This window comes from Xyrauchen texanus, chromosome 2, assembly GCF_025860055.1.
Source record: "Xyrauchen texanus isolate HMW12.3.18 chromosome 2, RBS_HiC_50CHRs, whole genome shotgun sequence".
In the NCBI taxonomy this organism is placed as follows: Eukaryota; Metazoa; Chordata; class Actinopteri; order Cypriniformes; family Catostomidae; genus Xyrauchen; species Xyrauchen texanus.
The window spans coordinates 59,177,308-59,190,621 of record NC_068277.1 but is presented as its reverse complement, the minus strand read 5'-3'; positions in this window follow the sequence as shown (position 1 = coordinate 59,190,621).

Genomic DNA, 13,314 nt, shown 5'->3' with positions numbered 1-13,314 from the left:
CACTAATTCTGTCTGTCAGTAAAGTTAACCAAAGAACAAAGGGAACAGAGAAAACTACTAACTACTCTTTGACTAAAGAACGCTTGTAGCTTTAATAAGGATTAATCGAATTTAATTTATAATTTATGCATTGCGGACTATTTTATAACCCTAAAATTTAGTATACTAAATAAAATATCAGTGATACTGGCCTTCATTAATAAAAAGATGCCATTAAGATACAGCCGTAATACTTAAAAATAAATGGTTCCATTTGAAGACAAAAAAAGTTCAGGCTCAGCAATTTTTTTCACTTTAAGCCCTGTGTAACACACAGTCATTAAATAAAGCAACATTTGTACAATTGTAGAAATTGAGAAATACTTCACTGGTTATCTAAAAATGACCTAAACATGCAAACACTTCAGTAGGTAGTGGTATAAAAAAAACAGATCTGCTTGGTCCCTAATGGTGCGCATTACATCAATATTTTTGTATATACGCAAGCATGTCCTCCTGCGCACATACAACAAAATCACACCACTCGAAACCTGTAAGGAGCAGCACATGATTTTTTTATGAGTCGGTCTACATCATTTACCGTCAGACGAGGTAAGTCCTGAAGACAACGACTATAAAAGAGAGCCATATCTGTCTGTGTATAAACAGGAAGTTGAACCGGAAGTTGATAGCCTAGTACACGCGAACCCGGAACTGCGACGTGCATAGAGCCTATCCCTCAACAGTGCAAATGAATGAGCAACTAAAGTCAGATTGTCAGATTCATCAGCCAATCAGATTGATTTATATTATCTTGGTGGGTGTGATCTTTAGGATATGTCCTGGTCCAGGCCAGAGCCATATAGAGAGAGAGTTGCGACAACGGAAGTTCTAAATGCTTGATCGTCACGTGATTCACGTAGACTTCAGATAGTTCCAGGAAGTGCTTTGGCGGGCATTTCAAACTGTTAGAGTAGAGTGACAGAACTGCGATTTCTGGTAATTAGTAGTCAATAAATGCATTTATTTTATATATTTTTGTAACACACCGACATATGTATGTAGCATGAGTATGTTGTTACAGCGATGTTGTTTTTTTATTATCAGCAAGTTATTTTTATTTAGATGTACTGATAATATACAGAATAAGATAATATTATTCTTTAAACATCTCACCTTTTAAAAGTGCGTCGCAAACGGTTTGTCCTGCTGCATATCTACGGCGCGGCATTTGTTTGCTGCTACTTCCGGGAACTATTGAGAGGCTCCACGAGCCGCCATTGCTGTAAAAAAAAAAAACGTTCCATTGGAGTCAATGGAGTTGTCGCAACTCTCTCTCTCACTCTAAAAAATGCTGGGTTAAAAATAACCATTGCTGGGTTATTTGGTAACCCAGTGCTGGGTAAGTATTGGACAGAACACACGCTGGGTTATTTTTGACTCAGCTTGCTGGGTTATTTATTTTAACCAGTGTGCTGGGTTGTTTCTTGACACAATGCTGGGTTAAACAATGCTGGGTTCTTTATTTTAGATAATCTACTACTAAAAAAAGTAATAAGCATGTTATACTTATTAAAAAAAAAAAAAAAACAGTATACATGTACAACATGAAAGCATTTTATTTAATTATTAAATGGCCAGCAAAAACTATAATTGTATTCTGAATCGGGCAGAAAATTAAAACACTATTAAAAAAAATTTGGGATGACAAAATAATAGCAAATATTTATTTGACAGAATATCAAATTAAATAAATACTATCAGTATTTTATTTAACATTTCATTTCTTTATTCCAGCATAAAATTATTCAAACAATGTTTAATTACATTTTTGGAACAAGGCAGTACTTTAATTATTAAGAATGTACAAGAATTACTAAATTGTAGCAAATCAATTCACAAAACACCAACTAAAAATAGATACATACATGGATACAAAATACCTGCATTAGTTAGTTTAATAAACAATTTAGTCCTCAGCTTCATAAATGGAGACACGCAAAAAGCGAATTGTTGAATTATCGGAACCAGGCAACTCATAAACTACCTGCTGCAAAAACTCCCAGGCAGGGGCACATTGTCTTGGAAAGCGGGTGTCAAAGCAAAAAAAGGATGTGGCAGGGCGGAGGGCGGGGCCGGGTCGTGATCATACACACCCGGTCCCTTATCAGGCTAATCAAGCCTCCGAGAGGGATAAAGGCCGACTGCGCAGGATTGTGCAGGAGAGAGAGATCGTTAACGGACATGTCGTCATGTGTGTGTTTGTCTTTTAAGTTTATCATTAAAACTATTATTTATATTGTCAAGCCGGTTCTCGCCTCCTCCTTTCCATTGACTCCCTTTACAAAGGACTTGAAACAAACATCTTCTGCCTTGAGGAGAGTCTGCTCTTCTAGGGCTTCCCCATTCTCCACCACGAAAAACTGTCCACCAACTCCAAGTTCTAAGACAAATGGGAAGGGAATGTTGGTTCCAGACTAAATAAGAAAATAACATCAACCTTTAAAGTGCATGTACTCCTTACCAAAAAATTGTTACAGGTGTAGTGCAGTTAAAGAACAGCTGTAATTTAAAGTAAATAAATAAGCATGCTCTGGTGTTGTTATCACATGTTCTACTTACTGGTTGTACATCAATGAAAGAGGTTCTGGCTTCCACAATAGTTGGCCGGAAGGTTTTGTTGCCAATCTTGTACACTGATGGTGGAAGGATCAGAGGTAACATTTTCAGTGCCATGGTGCCTTTGGTATCTAAAAGGAGATAACAATTAATTTCAGTGATCTGATCACAAGCGATCAGCACAAAATACAGGTGTAAATGGGGCCCAAAATGTTTTGTAACTGGATCACAAAAAGAATATACTGTATGGAGGTATTCAAAAACACAAGTGACCACATCACATTTTAGGTGTAAACACCAATCCATCCTCAATGTGAACTGGACAGTAGCTAAAGTACACATCTCAGCTCCTAAACAACTGCTGCACTAACAAGAGTTTTAAACATTGCTGGTTCTGTGTGGCTTTAAAAGAATAGTTCACCAAAAATATATAATTCTTTCATAATTTTCTCATATTAATGCCATCTCAAACTTATATGACTTTCTTACTTCTGCAGAATACAAACAAAGATATTTTGAAGGAGATGTCTGTTTGTACTTTTAATACAAGTCAATGGGGTCTGAAACATGTAAGTTCCAAAATTGACCTAAAGGCAACATGAAGGTAATCCATACCTTCCAGAGTCCAGTGGTTTAATCCTTGTCATCTGATTCAATTGCTTTTGGGTAAGAAACAGACTAAAATGTAACTTCTTTTTTCCAGGGTTCCAGATTGCAACAAAATAGTTCAACTGGTGTGACAATTTTGTTATAGGTCACACACATAAACAATAATTTATTTGTGTTTTGCAGAGGAATGAAAGTTATTTGAGTTTGAGATGACATAAAGGTGATGAAATCAGAGACCATTCCCTGATGTCTCGCCTGGCCACTTGTGATCAACTCACATGAAGTGCATCTTTAAATAAGCTAAACAAAATATTAGTGTTTTTAAAAAGTGAGAAAAGAGAAGCTCAAGAAGGGGCAAGTACTTTTAATGCAACTGTTTCTTCTGCATTTGATTTTACATAATTACTAACCTTTTTGGAATGAGCGCTGCAATTATGTTATCATCCAATAACAAGAAAATGTCATCATCTATCTGCTCATCTGGAAGATAACAAACAAAAACAAACAAACAGTAAAAGCAGGCATGGATTACACTATATACAGTATATATTACTCTGACGTGGTTTAAATGCTAGAGCTGACACTGGCTATATTGGAGAAAATCCCAATTATTTGAATAACCTTCTACAGTAATTGAGTGGTGGTGTAGTGGGCTAAAACACTGAACTTTTAAGCAGAAGGTTGTTGGTTCAAACCCCACAGTCACCACCATTGTGTCCTTAAGCAAGGCACTTAACTCCAGGTTGCTCCGGGGGGATTGTCCCGTAATAAGAGTAAGTCGCTTTGGATAAAAGCGTCTGCCAAATGCATAAATGTGTAATTGTGTAAATGTAAATGTAAGTAATTGAAAAAGATGTTTGTGAATGGTTACCTGTACATTTTTCAACAAGGCACTCAAGATTCCAATTGGGGAGTTTTTGTTTCACAAATATGTCCATTGCTGTACAAAAACACAAGGAAACATCTGATTAACAATATCTTGACTAGGTTAGCTAGCTACTGCTAACTAAACCTAGCTAGCAGTGTTGTGTCTTAGTCATTGGTTGTTAAACAGCAGGGTAGGGTTGCACCAGCAGTGCTTAAATTCTCAAGTAAGTTAGGACATAAAGCTCACACTAAGGGCTTAGTAACTAGTTAGTTTGTAACTAAGTCAGTGCTTAATTCAGTTGCACCACCTGTTCTTAAGGCAGAACTTAACTAGTAGGTCGTAACCTCTCCGTAAAGTGATGCGTAGTCGCACAGAATTACGTATTTTTTTGTGATCCAATCAGCAGCCTTCCAATTTGTAAACAGGAACCGCGCGCATCATTACAAGCTGCTGACTTGCGTGAACTGTCAAAACAAAGACGTACAATCTAAAAAGTTATATTAACACATTACACATTTCATTTAAAATATCTTTCATAGCCTACACATGGCAGACAAAAGGAACAGGAAGAACATTTTCAGTCATGACGAAATTCTAATTTTAACTGAGGGATATAAATTGAACAAAACTCAGCAAACTCAACTCCACTGTCACAAACCGAAAAAAGGCGAAATATCCAATGGATGAAGTCTGTTTCGTAAAACTCGTCGACGAATTTGCGGTTCATTATCAATTATAATCTCATCGATGTAGGCCTACTCTAATCTGGCTGCCATCTCATTCCATCCATTTGTTTTCACGGGCTAAGGCTGCAGTAAATATTTAGTTCATATGTAGGGTTATGTCCTACGTAAGTTTAATGGGGCAACGCTAAAATATTTAGTAGTGCGTAAATTGTGACTTAGTGCCCATTTTCGCAACAACTACGCTAAATTTCATTTTACGCACAGCTGGTGCAACCGGTCCCACGTGCCGGAGTTGCTAGGTTACGGAGGTGGGTACTGCACTTTTGTTGTAGTGAGTTGTCTGCCTAAACCTTACCTTTCTGAATCCTCTTTCCTTGGTTTACTAAACGGCTTCATTGTGGCCTGATAATAACAATTACAAAACTACGTCTTGAAACGCAGTAACCATTGTTTAAACGGAATAATTGACGGCAATTTAATTATTGTCATTAACGGGCACGACGCGATTACAACCTCAGGGTATTCATTTTTTTAACGTGTTTTTAATGGTCACTTTTTCCTTAATTATGTAAATCCCAAAAATATCATACTTGTTACTAGTTTAAATAAAGTTTTATAGATTTATAGCAAAACGTATATCATCACTCACCTTTACTCATACTGTCCAACGTCGTCCTCCTCTCGACCGTTACGTTTTGTCCTTGAACAGCGCGAGGAGACGAGATAAACGCTGGGTCAAATATTCTAAGTGTACTTTGTGTCAACCAAGAAACCCAAATGCTGGGTCAATATGAGCCAATACCGAGAATATAACCCAGCAAAATAGGTTAAAATACTTAACCCAGCGAATGGGTAGAAAAAATAACCCAGCATTTTTTAGAGTGTATATGGCTCTGGTACAGGCCTTCTATTTTTTTTATTTTTTTTTATTGTAAAGGCAAATTTGTACATTTAGAATTGCATATACAAAAAGGCAATAACAATTTAAGAAAAATAAATAAATAAAAACACAGAAAAAACATAGAACTTGTATCTAGATCTAGCTGGCCTTGAGTGACGCAATCACGCTTTAAGTGACGTAATTTGAAAGCGAAGAGCCTCATCACTGCCGCTGTTGAGAAAGAGATCCTTATGAATTTAAAAACACGCGATTGCTTAATTTATTAAACATTAAAGGAGGACTGGTTTTCACTTCAAGTAAATTGGTATGTGCTTTTTGTATTGTTATAGCAACATCAGGAGATTTCTGTGTAAATTAGGCTGCTTCCTACTAGGAAAAGAGCAATGGAATGCATCTTGAAGTCAGAATTACAATTGTAGGCTCGTGCAGAAATTCTCAACTCCGATTTTGCCGAGATGCAGGTGCATGTCACACAAACATGTGGACACTCAGGGAGATATACAAAGTTAAGTGATAAACATTCACTTTATTAAGTAATATCGATACATGTGTTTGTTTCCACATTACATTTTATTAAAGCTTGTTTAACAAACGCCTGCAGAAACAGGTGTATTTTGATAATTGTACACCTGAAGCACAAATGCTAGCGCTGCAGCATTGTTTGTCAGTTGGGTTGCTAGGAGACATCTCTAATGAGAGTCAAACCACTGCTAAACTAGCTGGAGCCTTGCAGTTTTGTTTCTTAAACGTCATCTTCCGAATATCGGGGAATAGAATGCATTTATGGTCTGAAATATCAAGTAGGAATATCCCACATCCAGCTTGAATGGAACGCAGCATAACCGTGTACCCTGACGAAACGAAATTTATTGCAAGCAGCACAGCCCGCCACTGCTTTTAACCCATGCTAAAGCCTCACGCACTCAGAGAAAACAGTGATTAGGAAAGAGAGGGAAAAAAGAAATAAAGAGAACAGTGCCACCTATCTTTTACTGGACTAATGTTCATAAATAATAATGTATTAAAAAAAGAACTACAGAAATAGTTACGGTATACACATATTACACAAAAATAGATATTAAGAATGATCATGCAGCTCTTTTCCTGTCAAACGTCAGTTGTAGTGTGTTAGAGCAAGGGTTCCCAAACTTTTTTGTCTTCCCCTATATTATTTAGGGTACAATTTAGGTGTTATAGTGATATAGTGTAGATACCGAGCAATAGTTATCGAGCTAAATTTGTCAACATAGGCCTATTCAAATACATTTGAGACAGTATGATTTTTTTGGGGTTTAAATTAATGAATTTTTCTTAATCTTGTTATAATCTACTGAAAATGTATTAATTGTTTTCTTATAATAATTACACATTTTATATTTTATTTAATTCACCTTTGGCATTTTTATTACAAACTATTACAATTAAAAAGTTGCACAACAAAAATAATAATTTCCTGTCAATGACAAGTTGTGAAATGTATATAATTTCCCTATGTACCACTATGTTTGTGTATGTCCATATTGTCTTAAAATGGCCATTATAATTTTCAATAATTCAAAAATAATTTTGTCCAATGTAGTAGTAGTTTAGGGCTATACAACAACCTAGAATGCCAAAGGCATCTTAAGTTTGTTTATAATTGTATGATTGTTTTAATATATCATTTAAAATGAATGCAGAGCACCGCTAAATGATTAATTGGGCTTAAATCAATAAATTACCTACAGGGATTTGTGAAGGCAATTAAGTACTGTGGAGACAGAACATAACTGCTGTACAAATTTAATTCAGATGGAATGGAGGTGTAATATTTAAGTGAAAATTGTCTACAGTGGCTCATTCATATGTCTTTCCACATTCCTTCTCTTCTACAACTTCCTAATCTTCCTCTCTGACACCAAAGGGCGCTGTGGCCCGCACCACAGTGATGTTTTGCACCATTGATGTCACCTGAATCACTTTGGGGAGCAAAGAGCAGACCACAGCTTGATCAATGAATGTACATATTTGCATGTACCCTATGTAAATGCTTCCACTGCTCTATTGTGCACTTGCAATAGGCCTACTGTCAATATGCTTAAACTCGTTATATACTCTGTATCCTTGTCAATAGCCTTGGACCATTCACAGGCCCCCAGTGCATAAGCAGTAACACATGTCACTGACCCTGGAAGCTTGCATTTCGACCCACATATTAATTTGTTTAACCGAAACATCGCAAACGGAAATATGTTGAAAAAACAGCAATTGTGTGAAAATAGTTTGTTCAGCATAAAAAGATGACAAAACACGTACATAAATACATAACACAAATTTTAAAAAGCCAGCAGAAGGACACCGACAAAAACACTTAAAACACTTTCATGTGTTTTATTTTAATGACAGCAGTTCAACTGAACAATTTGAACTGTACATTGAACTAAACATCAGAACATTTCTTTTTATGACAATTATCCACAGAGTACGGAAGCGCTGAACTGCAAGGTGAAAAAAAAAAAAAAACGGTGAACAAATTTTTCTTTTTGTCTCGGTTCCTCCCTTTTTTTTTTTTTTTTTTTTAATAAATTAAATTAAAAGATTTTTATTCAAATATATATTTTATAAAATGTATGGTCTAATTTAACATTTAATGGTTTTAATTAGCAACTTGAGTGTTAGGGGTTCATAATGTTAATGCATGAGCAAGATGTATTGAGATTTACGGAGAACAGTCCATATGGCTACTCTTAAGTGTTCTCGACCCTGATGGTGTTCCATGTAGATGGGCACGAAGGCTTTGCCGGAGAAGATCCCACAATCCCTAAAAATATTTGGATATTTATTTGACATTCTTCATCTGGAACTCTTCACTTCTGCAGTAGACAGTGTGTTATAAAAGCATAGACAACTTGTTATATTCAAATACACTCACCTAAAGGATTATTAGGAACACCATACTAATACTGTGTTTGACCCCCTTTCACCTTCAGAACTGCCTTAATTCTACGTGGCATTGATTCAACAAGGTGCTGAAAGCATTCTTTAGAAATGTTGGCCCATATTGATAGGATAGCATCTTGCAATTGTTGGAGATTTGTGGGATGCACATCCAGGGCACGAAGCTCCCGTTCCACCACATCCCAAAGATGCTCAATTGGGTTGAGATCTGGTGACTGTGGGGACCATTTTAGTACAGTGAACTCATTGTCATGTTCAAGAAAACCAATTTGAAATGATTCGAGCTTTGTGACATGGTGCATTATCCTGCTGGAAGTAGCCATCAGAGGATGGGTACATGGTGGCCATAAAGGGATGGACATGGTCAGAAACAATGCTCAGGTAGGCCGTGGCATTTAAACGATGCCCAATTGGCACTAAGGGGCCTAAAGTGTGCCAAGAAAACATCCCCCACACCATTAAACCACCACCACCAGCCTGCACAGTGGTAACAAGGCATGATGGATCCATGTTCTCATTCTGTTTACACCAAATTCTGACTCTACCATCTGAATGTCTCAACAGAAATCGAAACTCATCAGACCAGGCAACATTTTTCCAGTCTTCAACTGTCCAATTTTGGTGAGCTCTTGCAAATTGTAGCCTCTTTTTCCTATTTGTAGTGGAGATGAGTGGTACCGGTGGGGTCTTCTGCTGTTGTAGCCCATCCGCCTCAAGGTTGTGCGTGTTGTGGCTTCACAAATGCTTTGCTGCATACCTCGTTTGTAACGAGTGGTTATTTCAGGCAAAGTTGCTCTTCTATCAGCTTGAATCAGTCGGCCCATTCTCCTCTGACCTCTAGCATCAACAAGGCATTTTCGCCCACAGGACTGCCACATACTGGATGTTTTTCCCTTTTCACACCATTCTTTGTAAACCCTAGAAATGGTTGTGCGTGAAAATCCCAGTAACTGAGCAGATTGTGAAATACTCAGACTGGCCCGTCTGGCACCAACAACCATGCCATGCTCAAAATTGCTTAAATCATCTTTCTTTCCCATTCTGACATTCAGTTTGGAGTTCAGGAGATTGTCTTGACCAGGACCACACCCCTAAATGCATTGAGGCAACTGCCATGTGATTGGTTGATTAGATAATTGCATTAATGAGAAATTGAACAGGTGTTCCTAATAATCCTTTAGGTGAGTGTATATTATTATAATTAAATTTCACCATGAAAGTCTGCACATGACATATAGCAACAGAGAAAGCATTAAAAGCATAATATTACATGTTTATGATAGTGGCACCTGGTGGCCAAGTTTGGTACCACATTCTCAAAAATTCACTCTCATTTGTCTGTTTACAAAAACGGCAACTACTCCTATATAGTTACTCTCATTAGGTTTAATGATTCTAATCATCACTTATCTTATTTGTTTTTAAAATGTACTTAATCTAACTTGGTAAACAACACTGTAACAAAATATTCCATAAAATTTACGATTCAACTCGGGCCTGAAATTGCTTCACCAAGGAGTAGTATCCAGGACCAATCACAGTCTCTTCGATTACATCTTGCAAAGACTTTGGATACTTTGCAATAATCCTTTTAGCAATTTCTATTAAATTCTTCGTACTTGGACAGGCACAAACTTTCATCGCTTCTGTAACAACAATTCTCACCATTTCCCTGTGCAAGCGAGGACTTGGCCTTTTCTGTCTCTCAAGTGCCTGCATTAATTAATCACGAAACTTCTTCCATGGGATTTCAAAGTTGTCAATCCAGTTCACAGTAGGAGATGAGCAGGTGCTGGGGGATGAGCAGGCAGAACTCTGGGACAGGGAAGGTGCTGGAGATGGACAGACTGGTTCTATCCAGGCTTCTGAACTTTGCGCTGTCAATTAAATAAAATAAAGAAGTGTCACGAGTATATACTTGGTTGGAACAGGTACAGTCATCATATACTTATCCTCATGTCATTCCACACCAGGTACTTTTTTGGAATTACAAGAGAATGGGTAAATTACAGACAAACTTTGTAATTTTTAGCTTCCACATTTTGAAAGTGAATCAAAACAAGTTGGATCACTTAAATAAATTACATTTTTTTAAACCAGTGGAGTCGTTTGGATTACTTTACTGATCCGTGTCGATTTCTTTTTTTTTTTTTCTTTTTTTTTGAGCTTCAAAGTGTTGGTACCCATTTACTTGCATATTGGGTGACAATACAGATGAGATATTCTAAAACTCTTCATTTTTTTGTTCTGCAGAAAATAGAAAGTCATAAATTGGCATGGCATAAGGATGAGCAAATGAAAAGAGAATTTTCTTTTAGGGGTGAACTACCGGTATTCCTTTTAAGAGTAATTGAAACAAATGCATGGACTTACCAGTCTCCTTCAAAGCCGAAATACATTTTCTGGCTTGAATGGGCACCAGTACAGTAACCAGATCGGATTCCTCAAGAAATTTTTAATCTTCTGGTGTTTCCACTCCAAGCGATTTTAAGGTATCCTCAAGAGATTTTTTTAGTTGTGACTGGGAGGTCTGGTAATGCAGCAGCAATAGCACTGCTAATATTTGGAGAGTTCAGCCCTGATTCAACCATTTCTGAACTAAAACAACAACAACAAGAATTAACATGATTAAACCACCTGTATGAAAAACCGGTCCTGGTCCACAATCTCATTCAGTGTGACAACACACTATGCTTCAATGGAATCACCAGTTTCTCATTTATCATATATGATGGTAAAGGATAGAAATCTGCTAGGTCACTGATGGCCACACAGTGCATTATATCGCTCTGTTTTTTTCAATTCATACAAATGGTTCTCAGGAATGAACTCTGCTCCAAATTTTCTCAGCAGAAAATGAACAAATTCATCTTTTATCAGAATAACTTTAAATTCTACAAACTCCATTGAGTCTACATTATCTGTCACAAGGAAACTGCCTTTTTTGTATAATGTACCTCTGTACATTACTTCTGCTGATACTTTGATATTGTTCTCTGTGAATCCAAACTGCCTTACTGCATTTTTTACAGAATCACCATACAGCTCTGGGTAAAATGCTGTGCTATCTTTTACGTGTAAAGTTAGATGGCACATTGACCCTTCTGAGAGATAAGCTTGGATTATTTTATGTCTTTCAGAGAGAGTGAAGCAGAGGTTTTTGAAACTCTTTAAGTTAGCACATCTTTTAAAGTAGCTGTGCTTACTTTCAAAGCGCCTTGTCCACAATCTAATCAAAGGGCCAAACTTTAAAGTCAGTGCAGGGTAATGTCGCAAGTAATGGTGCTTGGGTTTAAGTATATGTCTGGGAAATAGAGATATTCTACTAGAAAGGTATTCCTGGATGAGCACATCAAAGTAATCTACATGTGGTAATGAAACTTTCTGTGCACAAATCATCTCAACAATGTCTTTCAGCTGCAGGGTGACTGTAAAACATGTACTGCAGAATTGTAACTTGCAGCAGTGCATTCAGGACCACATGCATTTGTATCCGCCTGAAAATCACTTCTTTTTATTCGGCAATACCTGCAGAAATATTCCGAAACACTAAAATTCTCTGTGAATCCACTAATACTGTGGGACCCCAAATTGTCACCAGCAATACACAAAACTGTTCCTTTAGCTGTTTTATCTGCCACAGTTATTCCATTTTCTTCCAAGTATTTCAAGTCTGCAATTAGCTCTGAGAAAACTTTGTCTTGGCCAAAGTGTTTGAAATATTTTTCTTGACACAACATTACAATATTATCCATATTTGATCTTATATGAGGTGGCAAATTAGCCAGTGAAAGGTACACAGCTAGTACTTTGTGCCTAATGGGTTCACCACCTCAAATGCATCTTGGTACAAATTAGTTTTACAGGTTGAGTTTTCAATGAAGAATCTGTTGTTTTTGTATACATGACCATCACTGACATCACAAAGTACATCTGCACATGGCAAATGTGTATGCTGTGGAACACAATTCTGCCATAGGTCAGACTCTAATAGACATTTCAGAGTGAAATAGTAGGCAAACCTCTCTGACCTCGTTTCATCTCTTCCTAAGTTCACCTTTACAAGTTCTGTGTATTTAAACATCTTTTTGAAAGCATGAGTTCTTGAATAAGTTGTTCCCTTGATGACAAATGGTGAATAAGTCTGATTCTTTCACAGCATCACATATTCTACCAATGTCCTCATCTGTTAATGATAACTCATGTTTCAGAAGTACATTCAATTGAAATTCAAAGTGTATGTCTGTCCCAGTTCATGTATGCTCTTGCATCTCTTCAGCAATACAAAATATTGTTGAAGCTGGCAGAAGAAACTGTCCATGTAATTTCAAGTAGAAAAGACATCTGTTTCTGAGAAACTGATCATTGACATTTTTTGAAAGGTGACCATTAACTTCATCATCAGTCTCACTATATCTCTCGATAGGGCTTGCATCTTCAGGATCAGTAACAGAGGACTGAGAAACTGTCTGAAAAAGGTCACCTATATTACCCACAGAACAGTGTCTGTGTTTCCTGGACATGTGGGAAGTAAATTACGATTTCCTTTACAAAAAGCTTCACTTTCGATGCTGCGCTGCTAAGTGCTACGGGGAACAACTCTAGCTGTGAACCGAGCTGAAATAGTGTGTGTAACACATCAATGAACATTGACTGGAATTTATAGCCTCGGCTGATGTAATCATTAGATGCACCTGCGGCCAGGCTATAAATGG